At 44.1% G+C, this 17666-nt stretch overlaps 16 non-coding genes across 16 annotated transcripts; 11 read left to right on the forward strand and 5 right to left on the reverse strand.

The window, feature by feature from the left end:
- Positions 1–82: 82 nt before the first annotated feature.
- TRNAA-CGC (transfer RNA alanine (anticodon CGC)) lies at positions 83–154 on the reverse strand. The gene has a single exon. It is a non-coding gene; the product is annotated as a tRNA-Ala (tRNA).
- A 1212-nt stretch (positions 155–1366) lies between these two features.
- On the forward strand, positions 1367–1439 carry TRNAM-CAU (transfer RNA methionine (anticodon CAU)). The gene has a single exon. It is a non-coding gene; the product is annotated as a tRNA-Met (tRNA).
- Positions 1440–1638: 199 nt separating this feature from the next.
- On the reverse strand, positions 1639–1710 carry TRNAA-CGC (transfer RNA alanine (anticodon CGC)). Its single transcript has one exon. It is a non-coding gene; the product is annotated as a tRNA-Ala (tRNA).
- Positions 1711–2922: 1212 nt separating this feature from the next.
- Positions 2923–2995, forward strand: TRNAM-CAU (transfer RNA methionine (anticodon CAU)). Its single transcript has one exon. It is a non-coding gene; the product is annotated as a tRNA-Met (tRNA).
- Positions 2996–4478: 1483 nt separating this feature from the next.
- Positions 4479–4551, forward strand: TRNAM-CAU (transfer RNA methionine (anticodon CAU)). The gene has a single exon. It is a non-coding gene; the product is annotated as a tRNA-Met (tRNA).
- A 199-nt stretch (positions 4552–4750) lies between these two features.
- TRNAA-CGC (transfer RNA alanine (anticodon CGC)) lies at positions 4751–4822 on the reverse strand. The gene has a single exon. It is a non-coding gene; the product is annotated as a tRNA-Ala (tRNA).
- A 1212-nt stretch (positions 4823–6034) lies between these two features.
- TRNAM-CAU (transfer RNA methionine (anticodon CAU)) lies at positions 6035–6107 on the forward strand. Its single transcript has one exon. It is a non-coding gene; the product is annotated as a tRNA-Met (tRNA).
- A 1482-nt stretch (positions 6108–7589) lies between these two features.
- On the forward strand, positions 7590–7662 carry TRNAM-CAU (transfer RNA methionine (anticodon CAU)). The gene has a single exon. It is a non-coding gene; the product is annotated as a tRNA-Met (tRNA).
- A 199-nt stretch (positions 7663–7861) lies between these two features.
- Positions 7862–7933, reverse strand: TRNAA-CGC (transfer RNA alanine (anticodon CGC)). Its single transcript has one exon. It is a non-coding gene; the product is annotated as a tRNA-Ala (tRNA).
- A 1212-nt stretch (positions 7934–9145) lies between these two features.
- On the forward strand, positions 9146–9218 carry TRNAM-CAU (transfer RNA methionine (anticodon CAU)). The gene has a single exon. It is a non-coding gene; the product is annotated as a tRNA-Met (tRNA).
- Positions 9219–10701: 1483 nt separating this feature from the next.
- TRNAM-CAU (transfer RNA methionine (anticodon CAU)) lies at positions 10702–10774 on the forward strand. The gene has a single exon. It is a non-coding gene; the product is annotated as a tRNA-Met (tRNA).
- Positions 10775–12257: 1483 nt separating this feature from the next.
- Positions 12258–12330, forward strand: TRNAM-CAU (transfer RNA methionine (anticodon CAU)). Its single transcript has one exon. It is a non-coding gene; the product is annotated as a tRNA-Met (tRNA).
- A 1483-nt stretch (positions 12331–13813) lies between these two features.
- Positions 13814–13886, forward strand: TRNAM-CAU (transfer RNA methionine (anticodon CAU)). Its single transcript has one exon. It is a non-coding gene; the product is annotated as a tRNA-Met (tRNA).
- Positions 13887–15369: 1483 nt separating this feature from the next.
- Positions 15370–15442, forward strand: TRNAM-CAU (transfer RNA methionine (anticodon CAU)). Its single transcript has one exon. It is a non-coding gene; the product is annotated as a tRNA-Met (tRNA).
- Positions 15443–15641: 199 nt separating this feature from the next.
- Positions 15642–15713, reverse strand: TRNAA-CGC (transfer RNA alanine (anticodon CGC)). Its single transcript has one exon. It is a non-coding gene; the product is annotated as a tRNA-Ala (tRNA).
- A 1212-nt stretch (positions 15714–16925) lies between these two features.
- TRNAM-CAU (transfer RNA methionine (anticodon CAU)) lies at positions 16926–16998 on the forward strand. The gene has a single exon. It is a non-coding gene; the product is annotated as a tRNA-Met (tRNA).
- Positions 16999–17666: the final 668 nt, after the last annotated feature.

The raw sequence follows: 17666 nt of genomic DNA on the forward strand, positions 1-17666 counted from the left end.
CAACTGCATGACAAACTTCTTCTTTCTGCATGATGGCAGGCTAGCCTTCTGGAAAAAAGCCAAGATAAGGAACAGAGGCTCCTGGAGATGCCGGGGATTGAACCCGGGACCTCATACATGCGAAGCATGCGCTCTACCACTGAGCTACATCCCCACTTTCGCACTCGAGCTGTTTGATGGATGCAAGGAGTCCCTGAAACCCAGGGACTGCAAAGTCTCGATCATAATCAATGGAAGGTATTGTTTGAATAAAAGTGAAAGATATGGAAATCGAAGCACAAAATCCTTCGAGCCAGATTTGAACCAGCGACCTAAGGATGTCTGACTTTATGCTACAGTCCTCCGCTCTACCAACTGAGCTATCGAAGGAGTGGCTGAAGTATCTTTCAGCGCTGTAATTATCTCTCGCTCAAGAAAGGTTGTGGGGGTGGGGATCAGGAGCAGATCGATGAAAATCATGAACATTACCTGCAGCTCCCTCTCAAAGTCACCAGTTCTTAGAGCACACTGTAAGGTACGTCTTATCACCCCAAAGGAGGATTTCAGACCAAAGTTCATGTTCTGTCTTGGCTTGGGGATAAGCAGGGGTGCTCCAAATTTCAATTTTACAGAAAGGAAAGGAACTTTGATACAAAGACCTTGGGCAGCATTGGTGGCAAATGGATGGCTGCGCGGAACCATGAAAGAAATGACAGAAAGTTATGGGAGTCATTACTAAGCACCCAGCATCAAGAACGTGCATTTTGGATGCATTTTCAAAAGGAAAGAGAACGGAAAAATCTGTAGATTGAAGGTGATTGAGATAAACAAAATATTCCGTTTTTCTAAAAGCTACTGTAAAGAGTCTTTGGTTTAGAAGAAGAACCCTTACCAATGATCAAGAGAGATGCGACAGATTTCTATCATCAAAGCATTATGGTTGTCAAGATGAATCATCACTTTGATGTCTTCAACAAGTAGGATTCTTTTGATCTATAATCATCAAAAATGAGATAGCCCCATTTCATGGGATTTTTCAAGGCAAACGTCTGACAGATTAAGCAGGGTCCTCATCCCTGTTGGAGGACATATCTCTTCCTTCATCATGATGCCAGCCTAGCTTTCTGCCCAAAATCCAAGGTAAGCATGGCAAAAGTCTGGAGATGCCGGGGATTGAACCCGGGGCCTGATACATGCAAAGCATGCGCTCTACCACTGAGCTACATCCCCACTTCTGCAAAATTTGACTGTATGATTGGAAACCCTGCATTGAACCGACGGCCACATCACCCCATTTGACTCTGCAGTATACAATGTCAGTCAGGAAAAAACTTCAGCCTTGTACCTGGATGATCTTCATGGTCTTATGTACAGATGCCTATATACAGCCTTCTTAGCGCAGTAGGCAGCGCGTCAGTCTCATAATCTGAAGGTCCTGAGTTCGATCCTCAGAGAGGGCATTTATTTCCTTCTTTTGGAATGCAAAATTCTCCGATTTTCTTGAAATGCGCAAACTATGCCTAGTTCAAAGATTTTTCCAAAGCAAATGTCTGACTATTTAAGTGGGGCTCTCACCCCAACTGCATGACAAACTTCTTCTTTCTGCATGATGGCAGGCTAGCCTTCTGGAAAAAAGCCAAGATAAGGAACAGAGGCTCCTGGAGATGCCGGGGATTGAACCCGGGACCTCATACATGCGAAGCATGCGCTCTACCACTGAGCTACATCCCCACTTTCGCACTCGAGCTGTTTGATGGATGCAAGGAGTCCCTGAAACCCAGGGACTGCAAAGTCTCGATCATAATCAATGGAAGGTATTGTTTGAATAAAAGTGAAAGATATGGAAATCGAAGCACAAAATCCTTCGAGCCAGATTTGAACCAGCGACCTAAGGATGTCTGACTTTATGCTACAGTCCTCCGCTCTACCAACTGAGCTATCGAAGGAGTGGCTGAAGTATCTTTCAGCGCTGTAATTATCTCTCGCTCAAGAAAGGTTGTGGGGGTGGGGATCAGGAGCAGATCGATGAAAATCATGAACATTACCTGCAGCTCCCTCTCAAAGTCACCAGTTCTTAGAGCACACTGTAAGGTACGTCTTATCACCCCAAAGGAGGATTTCAGACCAAAGTTCATGTTCTGTCTTGGCTTGGGGATAAGCAGGGGTGCTCCAAATTTCAATTTTACAGAAAGGAAAGGAACTTTGATACAAAGACCTTGGGCAGCATTGGTGGCAAATGGATGGCTGCGCGGAACCATGAAAGAAATGACAGAAAGTTATGGGAGTCATTACTAAGCACCCAGCATCAAGAACGTGCATTTTGGATGCATTTTCAAAAGGAAAGAGAACGGAAAAATCTGTAGATTGAAGGTGATTGAGATAAACAAAATATTCCGTTTTTCTAAAAGCTACTGTAAAGAGTCTTTGGTTTAGAAGAAGAACCCTTACCAATGATCAAGAGAGATGCGACAGATTTCTATCATCAAAGCATTATGGTTGTCAAGATGAATCATCACTTTGATGTCTTCAACAAGTAGGATTCTTTTGATCTATAATCATCAAAAATGAGATAGCCCCATTTCATGGGATTTTTCAAGGCAAACGTCTGACAGATTAAGCGGGGTCCTCATCCCGGTTGGAGGACATATCTCTTCCTTCATCATGATGCCAGCCTAGCTTTCTGCCCAAAATCCAAGGTAAGCATGGCAAAAGTCGGGAGATGCCGGGGATTGAACCCGGGGCCTCATACATGCAAAGCATGCGCTCTACCACTGAGCTACATCCCCACTTCTGCAAGATTTGACTGTATGATTGGAAACCCTGCATTGAACCGACGGCCACATCACCCCATTCGACTCTGCAGTATACAATGTCAGTCAGGAAAATCCTTCAGCCTTGTACCTGGATGATCTTCATGGTCTTATGTACAGATGCCTATATACAGCCTTCTTAGCGCAGTAGGCAGCGCGTCAGTCTCATAATCTGAAGGTCCTGAGTTCGATCCTCAGAGAGGGCATTTATTTCCTTCTTTTGGAATGCAAAATTCTCCGATTTTCTTGAAATGCGCAAACTATGCCTAGTTCAAAGATTTTTCCAAAGCAAATGTCTGACTATTTAAGTGGGGCTCTCACCCCAACTGCATGACAAACTTCTTCTTTCTGCATGATGGCAGGCTAGCCTTCTGGAAAAAAGCCAAGATAAGGAACAGAGGCTCCTGGAGATGCCGGGGATTGAACCCGGGACCTCATACATGCAAAACATGCGCTCTACCACTGAGCTACATCCCCACTTTTGCACTCGAGCTGTTTGATGGATGCAAGGAATCCCTGAAACCCAGGGACTGCAAAGTCTCGATCATAATCAATGGAAGGTATTGTTTGAATAAAAGTGAAAGATATGGAAATCGAAGCACAAAATCCTTCGAGCCTGATTTGAACCAGCGACCTAAGGATGTCTGACTTTATGCTACAGTCCTCCGCTCTACCAACTGAGCTATCGAAGGAGTGGCTGAAGTATCTTTCAGCGCTGTAATTATCTCTCGCTCAAGAAAGGTTGTGGGGGTGGGGATCAGGAGCAGATCGATGAAAATCATTAACATTACCTGCAGCTCCCTCTCAAAGTCACCAGTTCTTAGAGCACACTGTAAGGTACGTCTTATCACCCCAAAGGAGGATTTCAGACCAAAGTTCATGTTCTGTCTTGGCTTGGGGATAAGCAGGGGTGCTCCAAATTTCAATTTTACAGAAAGGAAAGGAACTTTGATACAAAGACCTTGGGCAGCATTGGTGGCAAATGGATGGCTGCGCGGAACCATGAAAGAAATGACAGAAAGTTATGGGAGTCATTACTAAGCACCCAGCATCAAGAACGTGCATTTTGGATGCATTTTCAAAAGGAAAGAGAACGGAAAAATCTGTAGATTGAAGGTGATTGAGATAAACAAAATATTCAGTTTTTCTAAAAGCTACTGTAAAGAGTCTTTGGTTTAGAAGAAGAACCCTTACCAATGATCAAGAGAGATGCGACAGATTTCTATCATCAAAGCATTATGGTTGTCAAGATGAATCATCACTTTGATGTCTTCAACAAGTAGGATTCTTTTGATCTATAATCATCAAAAATGAGATAGCCCCATTTCATGGGATTTTTCAAGGCAAACGTCTGACAGATTAAGCAGGGTCCTCATCCCTGTTGGAGGACATACCTCTTCCTTCATCATGATGCCAGCCTAGCTTTCTGCCCAAAATCCAAGGTAAGCATGGCAAAAGTCTGGAGATGCCGGGGATTGAACCCGGGGCCTGATACATGCAAAGCATGCGCTCTACCACTGAGCTACATCCCCACTTCTGCAAAATTTGACTGTATGATTGGAAACCCTGCATTGAACCGACGGCCACATCACCCCATTTGACTCTGCAGTATACAATGTCAGTCAGGAAAAAACTTCAGCCTTGTACCTGGATGATCTTCATGGTCTTATGTACAGATGCCTATATACAGCCTTCTTAGCGCAGTAGGCAGCGCGTCAGTCTCATAATCTGAAGGTCCTGAGTTCGATCCTCAGAGAGGGCATTTATTTCCTTCTTTTGGAATGCAAAATTCTCCGATTTTCTTGAAATGCGCAAACTATGCCTAGTTCAAAGATTTTTCCAAAGCAAATGTCTGACTATTTAAGTGGGGCTCTCACCCCAACTGCATGACAAACTTCTTCTTTCTGCATGATGGCAGGCTAGCCTTCTGGAAAAAAGCCAAGATAAGGAACAGAGGCTCCTGGAGATGCCGGGGATTGAACCCGGGACCTCATACATGCGAAGCATGCGCTCTACCACTGAGCTACATCCCCACTTTTGCACTCGAGCTGTTTGATGGATGCAAGGAGTCCCTGAAACCCAGGGACTGCAAAGTCTCGATCATAATCAATGGAAGGTATTGTTTGAATAAAAGTGAAAGATATGGAAATCGAAGCACAAAATCCTTCGAGCCAGATTTGAACCAGCGACCTAAGGATGTCTGACTTTATGCTACAGTCCTCCGCTCTACCAACTGAGCTATCGAAGGAGTGGCTGAAGTATCTTTCAGCGCTGTAATTATCTCTCGCTCAAGAAAGGTTGTGGGGGTGGGGATCAGGAGCAGATCGATGAAAATCATGAACATTACCTGCAGCTCCCTCTCAAAGTCACCAGTTCTTAGAGCACACTGTAAGGTACGTCTTATCACCCCAAAGGAGGATTTCAGACCAAAGTTCATGTTCTGTCTTGGCTTGGGGATAAGCAGGGGTGCTCCAAATTTCAATTTTACAGAAAGGAAAGGAACTTTGATACAAAGACCTTGGGCAGCATTGGTGGCAAATGGATGGCTGCGCGGAACCATGAAAGAAATGACAGAAAGTTATGGGAGTCATTACTAAGCACCCAGCATCAAGAACGTGCATTTTGGATGCATTTTCAAAAGGAAAGAGAACGGAAAAATCTGTAGATTGAAGGTGATTGAGATAAACAAAATATTCCGTTTTTCTAAAAGCTACTGTAAAGAGTCTTTGGTTTAGAAGAAGAACCCTTACCAATGATCAAGAGAGATGCGACAGATTTCTATCATCAAAGCATTATGGTTGTCAAGATGAATCATCACTTTGATGTCTTCAACAAGTAGGATTCTTTTGATCTATAATCATCAAAAATGAGATAGCCCCATTTCATGGGATTTTTCAAGGCAAACGTCTGACAGATTAAGCGGGGTCCTCATCCCGGTTGGAGGACATATCTCTTCCTTCATCATGATGCCAGCCTAGCTTTCTGCCCAAAATCCAAGGTAAGCATGGCAAAAGTCTGGAGATGCCGGGGATTGAACCCGGGGCCTCATACATGCAAAGCATGCGCTCTACCACTGAGCTACATCCCCACTTCTGCAAGATTTGACTGTATGATTGGAAACCCTGCATTGAACCGACGGCCACATCACCCCATTCGACTCTGCAGTATACAATGTCAGTCAGGAAAATCCTTCAGCCTTGTACCTGGATGATCTTCATGGTCTTATGTACATATGCCTATATACAGCCTTCTTAGCGCAGTAGGCAGCGCGTCAGTCTCATAATCTGAAGGTCCTGAGTTCGATCCTCAGAGAGGGCATTTATTTCCTTCTTTTGGAATGCAAAATTCTCCGATTTTCTTGAAATGCGCAAACTATGCCTAGTTCAAAGATTTTTCCAAAGCAAATGTCTGACTATTTAAGTGGGGCTCTCACCCCAACTGCATGACAAACTTCTTCTTTCTGTATGATGGCAGGCTAGCCTTCTGGAAAAAAGCCAAGATAAGGAACAGAGGCTCCTGGAGATGCCGGGGATTGAACCCGGGACCTCATACATGCAAAACATGCGCTCTACCACTGAGCTACATCCCCACTTTTGCACTCGAGCTGTTTGATGGATGCAAGGAATCCCTGAAACCCAGGGACTGCAAAGTTCGATCATAATCAATGGAAGGTATTGTTTGAATAAAAGTGAAAGATATGGAAATCGAAGCACAAAATCCTTCGAGCCTGATTTGAACCAGCGACCTAAGGATGTCTGACTTTATGCTACAGTCCTCCGCTCTACCAACTGAGCTATCGAAGGAGTGGCTGAAGTATCTTTCAGCGCTGTAATTATCTCTCGCTCAAGAAAGGTTGTGGGGGTGGGGATCAGGAGCAGATCGATGAAAATCATTAACATTACCTGCAGCTCCCTCTCAAAGTCACCAGTTCTTAGAGCACACTGTAAGGTACGTCTTATCACCCCAAAGGAGGATTTCAGACCAAAGTTCATGTTCTGTCTTGGCTTGGGGATAAGCAGGGGTGCTCCAAATTTCAATTTTACAGAAAGGAAAGGAACTTTGATACAAAGACCTTGGGCAGCATTGGTGGCAAATGGATGGCTGCGCGGAACCATGAAAGAAATGACAGAAAGTTATGGGAGTCATTACTAAGCACCCAGCATCAAGAACGTGCATTTTGGATGCATTTTCAAAAGGAAAGAGAACGGAAAAATCTGTAGATTGAAGGTGATTGAGATAAACAAAATATTCAGTTTTTCTAAAAGCTACTGTAAAGAGTCTTTGGTTTAGAAGAAGAACCCTTACCAATGATCAAGAGAGATGCGACAGATTTCTATCATCAAAGCATTATGGTTGTCAAGATGAATCATCACTTTGATGTCTTCAACAAGTAGGATTCTTTTGATCTATAATCATCAAAAATGAGATAGCCCCATTTCATGGGATTTTTCAAGGCAAACGTCTGACAGATTAAGCAGGGTCCTCATCCCTGTTGGAGGACATACCTCTTCCTTCATCATGATGCCAGCCTAGCTTTCTGCCCAAAATCCAAGGTAAGCATGGCAAAAGTCTGGAGATGCCGGGGATTGAACCCGGGGCCTGATACATGCAAAGCATGCGCTCTACCACTGAGCTACATCCCCACTTCTGCAAAATTTGACTGTATGATTGGAAACCCTGCATTGAACCGACGGCCACATCACCCCATTTGACTCTGCAGTATACAATGTCAGTCAGGAAAAAACTTCAGCCTTGTACCTGGATGATCTTCATGGTCTTATGTACAGATGCCTATATACAGCCTTCTTAGCGCAGTAGGCAGCGCGTCAGTCTCATAATCTGAAGGTCCTGAGTTCGATCCTCAGAGAGGGCATTTATTTCCTTCTTTTGGAATGCAAAATTCTCCGATTTTCTTGAAATGCGCAAACTATGCCTAGTTCAAAGATTTTTCCAAAGCAAATGTCTGACTATTTAAGTGGGGCTCTCACCCCAACTGCATGACAAACTTCTTCTTTCTGCATGATGGCAGGCTAGCCTTCTGGAAAAAAGCCAAGATAAGGAACAGAGGCTCCTGGAGATGCCGGGGATTGAACCCGGGACCTCATACATGCGAAGCATGCGCTCTACCACTGAGCTACATCCCCACTTTTGCACTCGAGCTGTTTGATGGATGCAAGGAGTCCCTGAAACCCAGGGACTGCAAAGTCTCGATCATAATCAATGGAAGGTATTGTTTGAATAAAAGTGAAAGATATGGAAATCGAAGCACAAAATCCTTCGAGCCAGATTTGAACCAGCGACCTAAGGATGTCTGACTTTATGCTACAGTCCTCCGCTCTACCAACTGAGCTATCGAAGGAGTGGCTGAAGTATCTTTCAGCGCTGTAATTATCTCTCGCTCAAGAAAGGTTGTGGGGGTGGGGATCAGGAGCAGATCGATGAAAATCATGAACATTACCTGCAGCTCCCTCTCAAAGTCACCAGTTCTTAGAGCACACTGTAAGGTACGTCTTATCACCCCAAAGGAGGATTTCAGACCAAAGTTCATGTTCTGTCTTGGCTTGGGGATAAGCAGGGGTGCTCCAAATTTCAATTTTACAGAAAGGAAAGGAACTTTGATACAAAGACCTTGGGCAGCATTGGTGGCAAATGGATGGCTGCGCGGAACCATGAAAGAAATGACAGAAAGTTATGGGAGTCATTACTAAGCACCCAGCATCAAGAACGTGCATTTTGGATGCATTTTCAAAAGGAAAGAGAACGGAAAAATCTGTAGATTGAAGGTGATTGAGATAAACAAAATATTCCGTTTTTCTAAAAGCTACTGTAAAGAGTCTTTGGTTTAGAAGAAGAACCCTTACCAATGATCAAGAGAGATGCGACAGATTTCTATCATCAAAGCATTATGGTTGTCAAGATGAATCATCACTTTGATGTCTTCAACAAGTAGGATTCTTTTGATCTATAATCATCAAAAATGAGATAGCCCCATTTCATGGGATTTTTCAAGGCAAACGTCTGACAGATTAAGCGGGGTCCTCATCCCGGTTGGAGGACATATCTCTTCCTTCATCATGATGCCAGCCTAGCTTTCTGCCCAAAATCCAAGGTAAGCATGGCAAAAGTCTGGAGATGCCGGGGATTGAACCCGGGGCCTCATACATGCAAAGCATGCGCTCTACCACTGAGCTACATCCCCACTTCTGCAAGATTTGACTGTATGATTGGAAACCCTGCATTGAACCGACGGCCACATCACCCCATTCGACTCTGCAGTATACAATGTCAGTCAGGAAAATCCTTCAGCCTTGTACCTGGATGATCTTCATGGTCTTATGTACAGATGCCTATATACAGCCTTCTTAGCGCAGTAGGCAGCGCGTCAGTCTCATAATCTGAAGGTCCTGAGTTCGATCCTCAGAGAGGGCATTTATTTCCTTCTTTTGGAATGCAAAATTCTCCGATTTTCTTGAAATGCGCAAACTATGCCTAGTTCAAAGATTTTTCCAAAGCAAATGTCTGACTATTTAAGTGGGGCTCTCACCCCAACTGCATGACAAACTTCTTCTTTCTGCATGATGGCAGGCTAGCCTTCTGGAAAAAAGCCAAGATAAGGAACAGAGGCTCCTGGAGATGCCGGGGATTGAACCCGGGACCTCATACATGCAAAACATGCGCTCTACCACTGAGCTACATCCCCACTTTTGCACTCGAGCTGTTTGATGGATGCAAGGAATCCCTGAAACCCAGGGACTGCAAAGTCTCGATCATAATCAATGGAAGGTATTGTTTGAATAAAAGTGAAAGATATGGAAATCGAAGCACAAAATCCTTCGAGCCTGATTTGAACCAGCGACCTAAGGATGTCTGACTTTATGCTACAGTCCTCCGCTCTACCAACTGAGCTATCGAAGGAGTGGCTGAAGTATCTTTCAGCGCTGTAATTATCTCTCGCTCAAGAAAGGTTGTGGGGGTGGGGATCAGGAGCAGATCGATGAAAATCATTAACATTACCTGCAGCTCCCTCTCAAAGTCACCAGTTCTTAGAGCACACTGTAAGGTACGTCTTATCACCCCAAAGGAGGATTTCAGACCAAAGTTCATGTTCTGTCTTGGCTTGGGGATAAGCAGGGGTGCTCCAAATTTCAATTTTACAGAAAGGAAAGGAACTTTGATACAAAGACCTTGGGCAGCATTGGTGGCAAATGGATGGCTGCGCGGAACCATGAAAGAAATGACAGAAAGTTATGGGAGTCATTACTAAGCACCCAGCATCAAGAACGTGCATTTTGGATGCATTTTCAAAAGGAAAGAGAACGGAAAAATCTGTAGATTGAAGGTGATTGAGATAAACAAAATATTCCGTTTTTCTAAAAGCTACTGTAAAGAGTCTTTGGTTTAGAAGAAGAACCCTTACCAATGATCAAGAGAGATGCGACAGATTTCTATCATCAAAGCATTATGGTTGTCAAGATGAATCATCACTTTGATGTCTTCAACAAGTAGGATTCTTTTGATCTATAATCATCAAAAATGAGATAGCCCCATTTCATGGGATTTTTCAAGGCAAACGTCTGACAGATTAAGCGGGGTCCTCTTCCCGGTTGGAGGACATATCTCTTCCTTCATCATGATGCCAGCCTAGCTTTCTGCCCAAAATCCAAGGTAAGCATGGCAAAAGTCTGGAGATGCCGGGGATTGAACCCGGGGCCTCATACATGCAAAGCATGCGCTCTACCACTGAGCTACATCCCCACTTCTGCAAGATTTGACTGTATGATTGGAAACCCTGCATTGAACCGACGGCCACATCACCCCATTCGACTCTGCAGTATACAATGTCAGTCAGGAAAATCCTTCAGCCTTGTACCTGGATGATCTTCATGGTCTTATGTACAGATGCCTATATACAGCCTTCTTAGCGCAGTAGGCAGCGCGTCAGTCTCATAATCTGAAGGTCCTGAGTTCGATCCTCAGAGAGGGCATTTATTTCCTTCTTTTGGAATGCAAAATTCTCCGATTTTCTTGAAATGCGCAAACTATGCCTAGTTCAAAGATTTTTCCAAAGCAAATGTCTGACTATTTAAGTGGGGCTCTCACCCCAACTGCATGACAAACTTCTTCTTTCTGCATGATGGCAGGCTAGCCTTCTGGAAAAAAGCCAAGATAAGGAACAGAGGCTCCTGGAGATGCCGGGGATTGAACCCGGGACCTCATACATGCAAAACATGCGCTCTACCACTGAGCTACATCCCCACTTTTGCACTCGAGCTGTTTGATGGATGCAAGGAATCCCTGAAACCCAGGGACTGCAAAGTCTCGATCATAATCAATGGAAGGTATTGTTTGAATAAAAGTGAAAGATATGGAAATCGAAGCACAAAATCCTTCGAGCCTGATTTGAACCAGCGACCTAAGGATGTCTGACTTTATGCTACAGTCCTCCGCTCTACCAACTGAGCTATCGAAGGAGTGGCTGAAGTATCTTTCAGCGCTGTAATTATCTCTCGCTCAAGAAAGGTTGTGGGGGTGGGGATCAGGAGCAGATCGATGAAAATCATTAACATTACCTGCAGCTCCCTCTCAAAGTCACCAGTTCTTAGAGCACACTGTAAGGTACGTCTTATCACCCCAAAGGAGGATTTCAGACCAAAGTTCATGTTCTGTCTTGGCTTGGGGATAAGCAGGGGTGCTCCAAATTTCAATTTTACAGAAAGGAAAGGAACTTTGATACAAAGACCTTGGGCAGCATTGGTGGCAAATGGATGGCTGCGCGGAACCATGAAAGAAATGACAGAAAGTTATGGGAGTCATTACTAAGCACCCAGCATCAAGAACGTGCATTTTGGATGCATTTTCAAAAGGAAAGAGAACGGAAAAATCTGTAGATTGAAGGTGATTGAGATAAACAAAATATTCAGTTTTTCTAAAAGCTACTGTAAAGAGTCTTTGGTTTAGAAGAAGAACCCTTACCAATGATCAAGAGAGATGCGACAGATTTCTATCATCAAAGCATTATGGTTGTCAAGATGAATCATCACTTTGATGTCTTCAACAAGTAGGATTCTTTTGATCTATAATCATCAAAAATGAGATAGCCCCATTTCATGGGATTTTTCAAGGCAAACGTCTGACAGATTAAGCGGGGTCCTCTTCCCGGTTGGAGGACATATCTCTTCCTTCATCATGATGCCAGCCTAGCTTTCTGCCCAAAATCCAAGGTAAGCATGGCAAAAGTCTGGAGATGCCGGGGATTGAACCCGGGGCCTCATACATGCAAAGCATGCGCTCTACCACTGAGCTACATCCCCACTTCTGCAAGATTTGACTGTATGATTGGAAACCCTGCATTGAACCGACGGCCACATCACCCCATTCGACTCTGCAGTATACAATGTCAGTCAGGAAAATCCTTCAGCCTTGTACCTGGATGATCTTCATGGTCTTATGTACAGATGCCTATATACAGCCTTCTTAGCGCAGTAGGCAGCGCGTCAGTCTCATAATCTGAAGGTCCTGAGTTCGATCCTCAGAGAGGGCATTTATTTCCTTCTTTTGGAATGCAAAATTCTCCGATTTTCTTGAAATGCGCAAACTATGCCTAGTTCAAAGATTTTTCCAAAGCAAATGTCTGACTATTTAAGTGGGGCTCTCACCCCAACTGCATGACAAACTTCTTCTTTCTGCATGATGGCAGGCTAGCCTTCTGGAAAAAAGCCAAGATAAGGAACAGAGGCTCCTGGAGATGCCGGGGATTGAACCCGGGACCTCATACATGCAAAACATGCGCTCTACCACTGAGCTACATCCCCACTTTTGCACTTGAGCTGTTTGATGGATGCAAGGAATCCCTGAAACCCAGGGACTGCAAAGTCTCGATCATAATCAATGGAAGGTATTGTTTGAATAAAAGTGAAAGATATGGAAATCGAAGCACAAAATCCTTCGAGCCTGATTTGAACCAGCGACCTAAGGATGTCTGACTTTATGCTACAGTCCTCCGCTCTACCAACTGAGCTATCGAAGGAGTGGCTGAAGTATCTTTCAGCGCTGTAATTATCTCTCGCTCAAGAAAGGTTGTGGGGGTGGGGATCAGGAGCAGATCGATGAAAATCATTAACATTACCTGCAGCTCCCTCTCAAAGTCACCAGTTCTTAGAGCACACTGTAAGGTACGTCTTATCACCCCAAAGGAGGATTTCAGACCAAAGTTCATGTTCTGTCTTGGCTTGGGGATAAGCAGGGGTGCTCCAAATTTCAATTTTACAGAAAGGAAAGGAACTTTGATACAAAGACCTTGGGCAGCATTGGTGGCAAATGGATGGCTGCGCGGAACCATGAAAGAAATGACAGAAAGTTATGGGAGTCATTACTAAGCACCCAGCATCAAGAACGTGCATTTTGGATGCATTTTCAAAAGGAAAGAGAACGGAAAAATCTGTAGATTGAAGGTGATTGAGATAAACAAAATATTCCGTTTTTCTAAAAGCTACTGTAAAGAGTCTTTGGTTTAGAAGAAGAACCCTTACCAATGATCAAGAGAGATGCGACAGATTTCTATCATCAAAGCATTATGGTTGTCAAGATGAATCATCACTTTGATGTCTTCAACAAGTAGGATTCTTTTGATCTATAATCATCAAAAATGAGATAGCCCCATTTCATGGGATTTTTCAAGGCAAACGTCTGACAGATTAAGCGGGGTCCTCTTCCCGGTTGGAGGACATATCTCTTCCTTCATCATGATGCCAGCCTAGCTTTCTGCCCAAAATCCAAGGTAAGCATGGCAAAAGTCTGGAGATGCCGGGGATTGAACCCGGGGCCTCATACATGCAAAGCATGCGCTCTACCACTGAGCTACATCCCCACTTCTGCAAGATTTGACTGTATGATTGGAAACCCTGCATTGAACCGACGGCCACATCACCCCATTCGACTCTGCAGTATACAATGTCAGTCAGGAAAATCCTTCAGCCTTGTACCTGGATGATCTTCATGGTCTTATGTACAGATGCCTATATACAGCCTTCTTAGCGCAGTAGGCAGCGCGTCAGTCTCATAATCTGAAGGTCCTGAGTTCGATCCTCAGAGAGGGCATTTATTTCCTTCTTTTGGAATGCAAAATTCTCCGATTTTCTTGAAATGCGCAAACTATGCCTAGTTCAAAGATTTTTCCAAAGCAAATGTCTGACTATTTAAGTGGGGCTCTCACCCCAACTGCATGACAAACTTCTTCTTTCTGCATGATGGCAGGCTAGCCTTCTGGAAAAAAGCCAAGATAAGGAACAGAGGCTCCTGGAGATGCCGGGGATTGAACCCGGGACCTCATACATGCAAAACATGCGCTCTACCACTGAGCTACATCCCCACTTTTGCACTCGAGCTGTTTGATGGATGCAAGGAATCCCTGAAACCCAGGGACTGCAAAGTCTCGATCATAATCAATGGAAGGTATTGTTTGAATAAAAGTGAAAGATATGGAAATCGAAGCACAAAATCCTTCGAGCCTGATTTGAACCAGCGACCTAAGGATGTCTGACTTTATGCTACAGTCCTCCGCTCTACCAACTGAGCTATCGAAGGAGTGGCTGAAGTATCTTTCAGCGCTGTAATTATCTCTCGCTCAAGAAAGGTTGTGGGGGTGGGGATCAGGAGCAGATCGATGAAAATCATTAACATTACCTGCAGCTCCCTCTCAAAGTCACCAGTTCTTAGAGCACACTGTAAGGTACGTCTTATCACCCCAAAGGAGGATTTCAGACCAAAGTTCATGTTCTGTCTTGGCTTGGGGATAAGCAGGGGTGCTCCAAATTTCAATTTTACAGAAAGGAAAGGAACTTTGATACAAAGACCTTGGGCAGCATTGGTGGCAAATGGATGGCTGCGCGGAACCATGAAAGAAATGACAGAAAGTTATGGGAGTCATTACTAAGCACCCAGCATCAAGAACGTGCATTTTGGATGCATTTTCAAAAGGAAAGAGAACGGAAAAATCTGTAGATTGAAGGTGATTGAGATAAACAAAATATTCAGTTTTTCTAAAAGCTACTGTAAAGAGTCTTTGGTTTAGAAGAAGAACCCTTACCAATGATCAAGAGAGATGCGACAGATTTCTATCATCAAAGCATTATGGTTGTCAAGATGAATCATCACTTTGATGTCTTCAACAAGTAGGATTCTTTTGATCTATAATCATCAAAAATGAGATAGCCCCATTTCATGGGATTTTTCAAGGCAAACGTCTGACAGATTAAGCAGGGTCCTCATCCCTGTTGGAGGACATATCTCTTCCTTCATCATGATGCCAGCCTAGCTTTCTGCCCAAAATCCAAGGTAAGCATGGCAAAAGTCTGGAGATGCCGGGGATTGAACCCGGGGCCTGATACATGCAAAGCATGCGCTCTACCACTGAGCTACATCCCCACTTCTGCAAAATTTGACTGTATGATTGGAAACCCTGCATTGAACCGACGGCCACATCACCCCATTTGACTCTGCAGTATACAATGTCAGTCAGGAAAAAACTTCAGCCTTGTACCTGGATGATCTTCATGGTCTTATGTACAGATGCCTATATACAGCCTTCTTAGCGCAGTAGGCAGCGCGTCAGTCTCATAATCTGAAGGTCCTGAGTTCGATCCTCAGAGAGGGCATTTATTTCCTTCTTTTGGAATGCAAAATTCTCCGATTTTCTTGAAATGCGCAAACTATGCCTAGTTCAAAGATTTTTCCAAAGCAAATGTCTGACTATTTAAGTGGGGCTCTCACCCCAACTGCATGACAAACTTCTTCTTTCTGCATGATGGCAGGCTAGCCTTCTGGAAAAAAGCCAAGATAAGGAACAGAGGCTCCTGGAGATGCCGGGGATTGAACCCGGGACCTCATACATGCGAAGCATGCGCTCTACCACTGAGCTACATCCCCACTTTTGCACTCGAGCTGTTTGATGGATGCAAGGAGTCCCTGAAACCCAGGGACTGCAAAGTCTCGATCATAATCAATGGAAGGTATTGTTTGAATAAAAGTGAAAGATATGGAAATCGAAGCACAAAATCCTTCGAGCCAGATTTGAACCAGCGACCTAAGGATGTCTGACTTTATGCTACAGTCCTCCGCTCTACCAACTGAGCTATCAAAGGAGTGGCTGAAGTATCTTTCAGCGCTGTAATTATCTCTCGCTCAAGAAAGGTTGTGGGGGTGGGGATCAGGAGCAGATCGATGAAAATCATGAACATTACCTGCAGCTCCCTCTCAAAGTCACCAGTTCTTAGAGCACACTGTAAGGTACGTCTTATCACCCCAAAGGAGGATTTCAGACCAAAGTTCATGTTCTGTCTTGGCTTGGGGATAAGCAGGGGTGCTCCAAATTTCAATTTTACAGAAAGGAAAGGAACTTTGATACAAAGACCTTGGGCAGCATTGGTGGCAAATGGATGGCTGCGCGGAACCATGAAAGAAATGACAGAAAGTTATGGGAGTCATTACTAAGCACCCAGCATCAAGAACGTGCATTTTGGATGCATTTTCAAAAGGAAAGAGAACGGAAAAATCTGTAGATTGAAGGTGATTGAGATAAACAAAATATTCCGTTTTTCTAAAAGCTACTGTAAAGAGTCTTTGGTTTAGAAGAAGAACCCTTACCAATATTCAAGAGAGATGCGACAGATTTCTATCATCAAAGCATTATGGTTGTCAAGATGAATCATCACTTTGATGTCTTCAACAAGTAGGATTCTTTTGATCTATAATCATCAAAAATGAGATAGCCCCATTTCATGGGATTTTTCAAGGCAAACGTCTGACAGATTAAGCGGGGTCCTCTTCCCGGTTGGAGGACATATCTCTTCCTTCATCATGATGCCAGCCTAGCTTTCTGCCCAAAATCCAAGGTAAGCATGGCAAAAGTCTGGAGATGCCGGGGATTGAACCCGGGGCCTCATACATGCAAAGCATGCGCTCTACCACTGAGCTACATCCCCACTTCTGCAAGATTTGACTGTATGATTGGAAACCCTGCATTGAACCGACGGCCACATCACCCCATTCGACTCTGCAGTATACAATGTCAGTCAGGAAAATCCTTCAGCCTTGTACCTGGATGATCTTCATGGTCTTATGTACAGATGCCTATATACAGCCTTCTTAGCGCAGTAGGCAGCGCGTCAGTCTCATAATCTGAAGGTCCTGAGTTCGATCCTCAGAGAGGGCATTTATTTCCTTCTTTTGGAATGCAAAATTCTCCGATTTTCTTGAAATGCGCAAACTATGCCTAGTTCAAAGATTTTTCCAAAGCAAATGTCTGACTATTTAAGTGGGGCTCTCACCCCAACTGCATGACAAACTTCTTCTTTCTGCATGATGGCAGGCTAGCCTTCTGGAAAAAAGCCAAGATAAGGAACAGAGGCTCCTGGAGATGCCGGGGATTGAACCCGGGACCTCATACATGCAAAACATGCGCTCTACCACTGAGCTACATCCCCACTTTTGCACTCGAGCTGTTTGATGGATGCAAGGAATCCCTGAAACCCAGGGACTGCAAAGTCTCGATCATAATCAATGGAAGGTATTGTTTGAATAAAAGTGAAAGATATGGAAATCGAAGCACAAAATCCTTCGAGCCTGATTTGAACCAGCGACCTAAGGATGTCTGACTTTATGCTACAGTCCTCCGCTCTACCAACTGAGCTATCGAAGGAGTGGCTGAAGTATCTTTCAGCGCTGTAATTATCTCTCGCTCAAGAAAGGTTGTGGGGGTGGGGATCAGGAGCAGATCGATGAAAATCATTAACATTACCTGCAGCTCCCTCTCAAAGTCACCAGTTCTTAGAGCACACTGTAAGGTACGTCTTATCACCCCAAAGGAGGATTTCAGACCAA

This window comes from Triturus cristatus, chromosome 4_1 (assembly GCF_964204655.1).
Source record: "Triturus cristatus chromosome 4_1, aTriCri1.1, whole genome shotgun sequence".
In the NCBI taxonomy this organism is placed as follows: domain Eukaryota; kingdom Metazoa; phylum Chordata; class Amphibia; order Caudata; family Salamandridae; genus Triturus; species Triturus cristatus.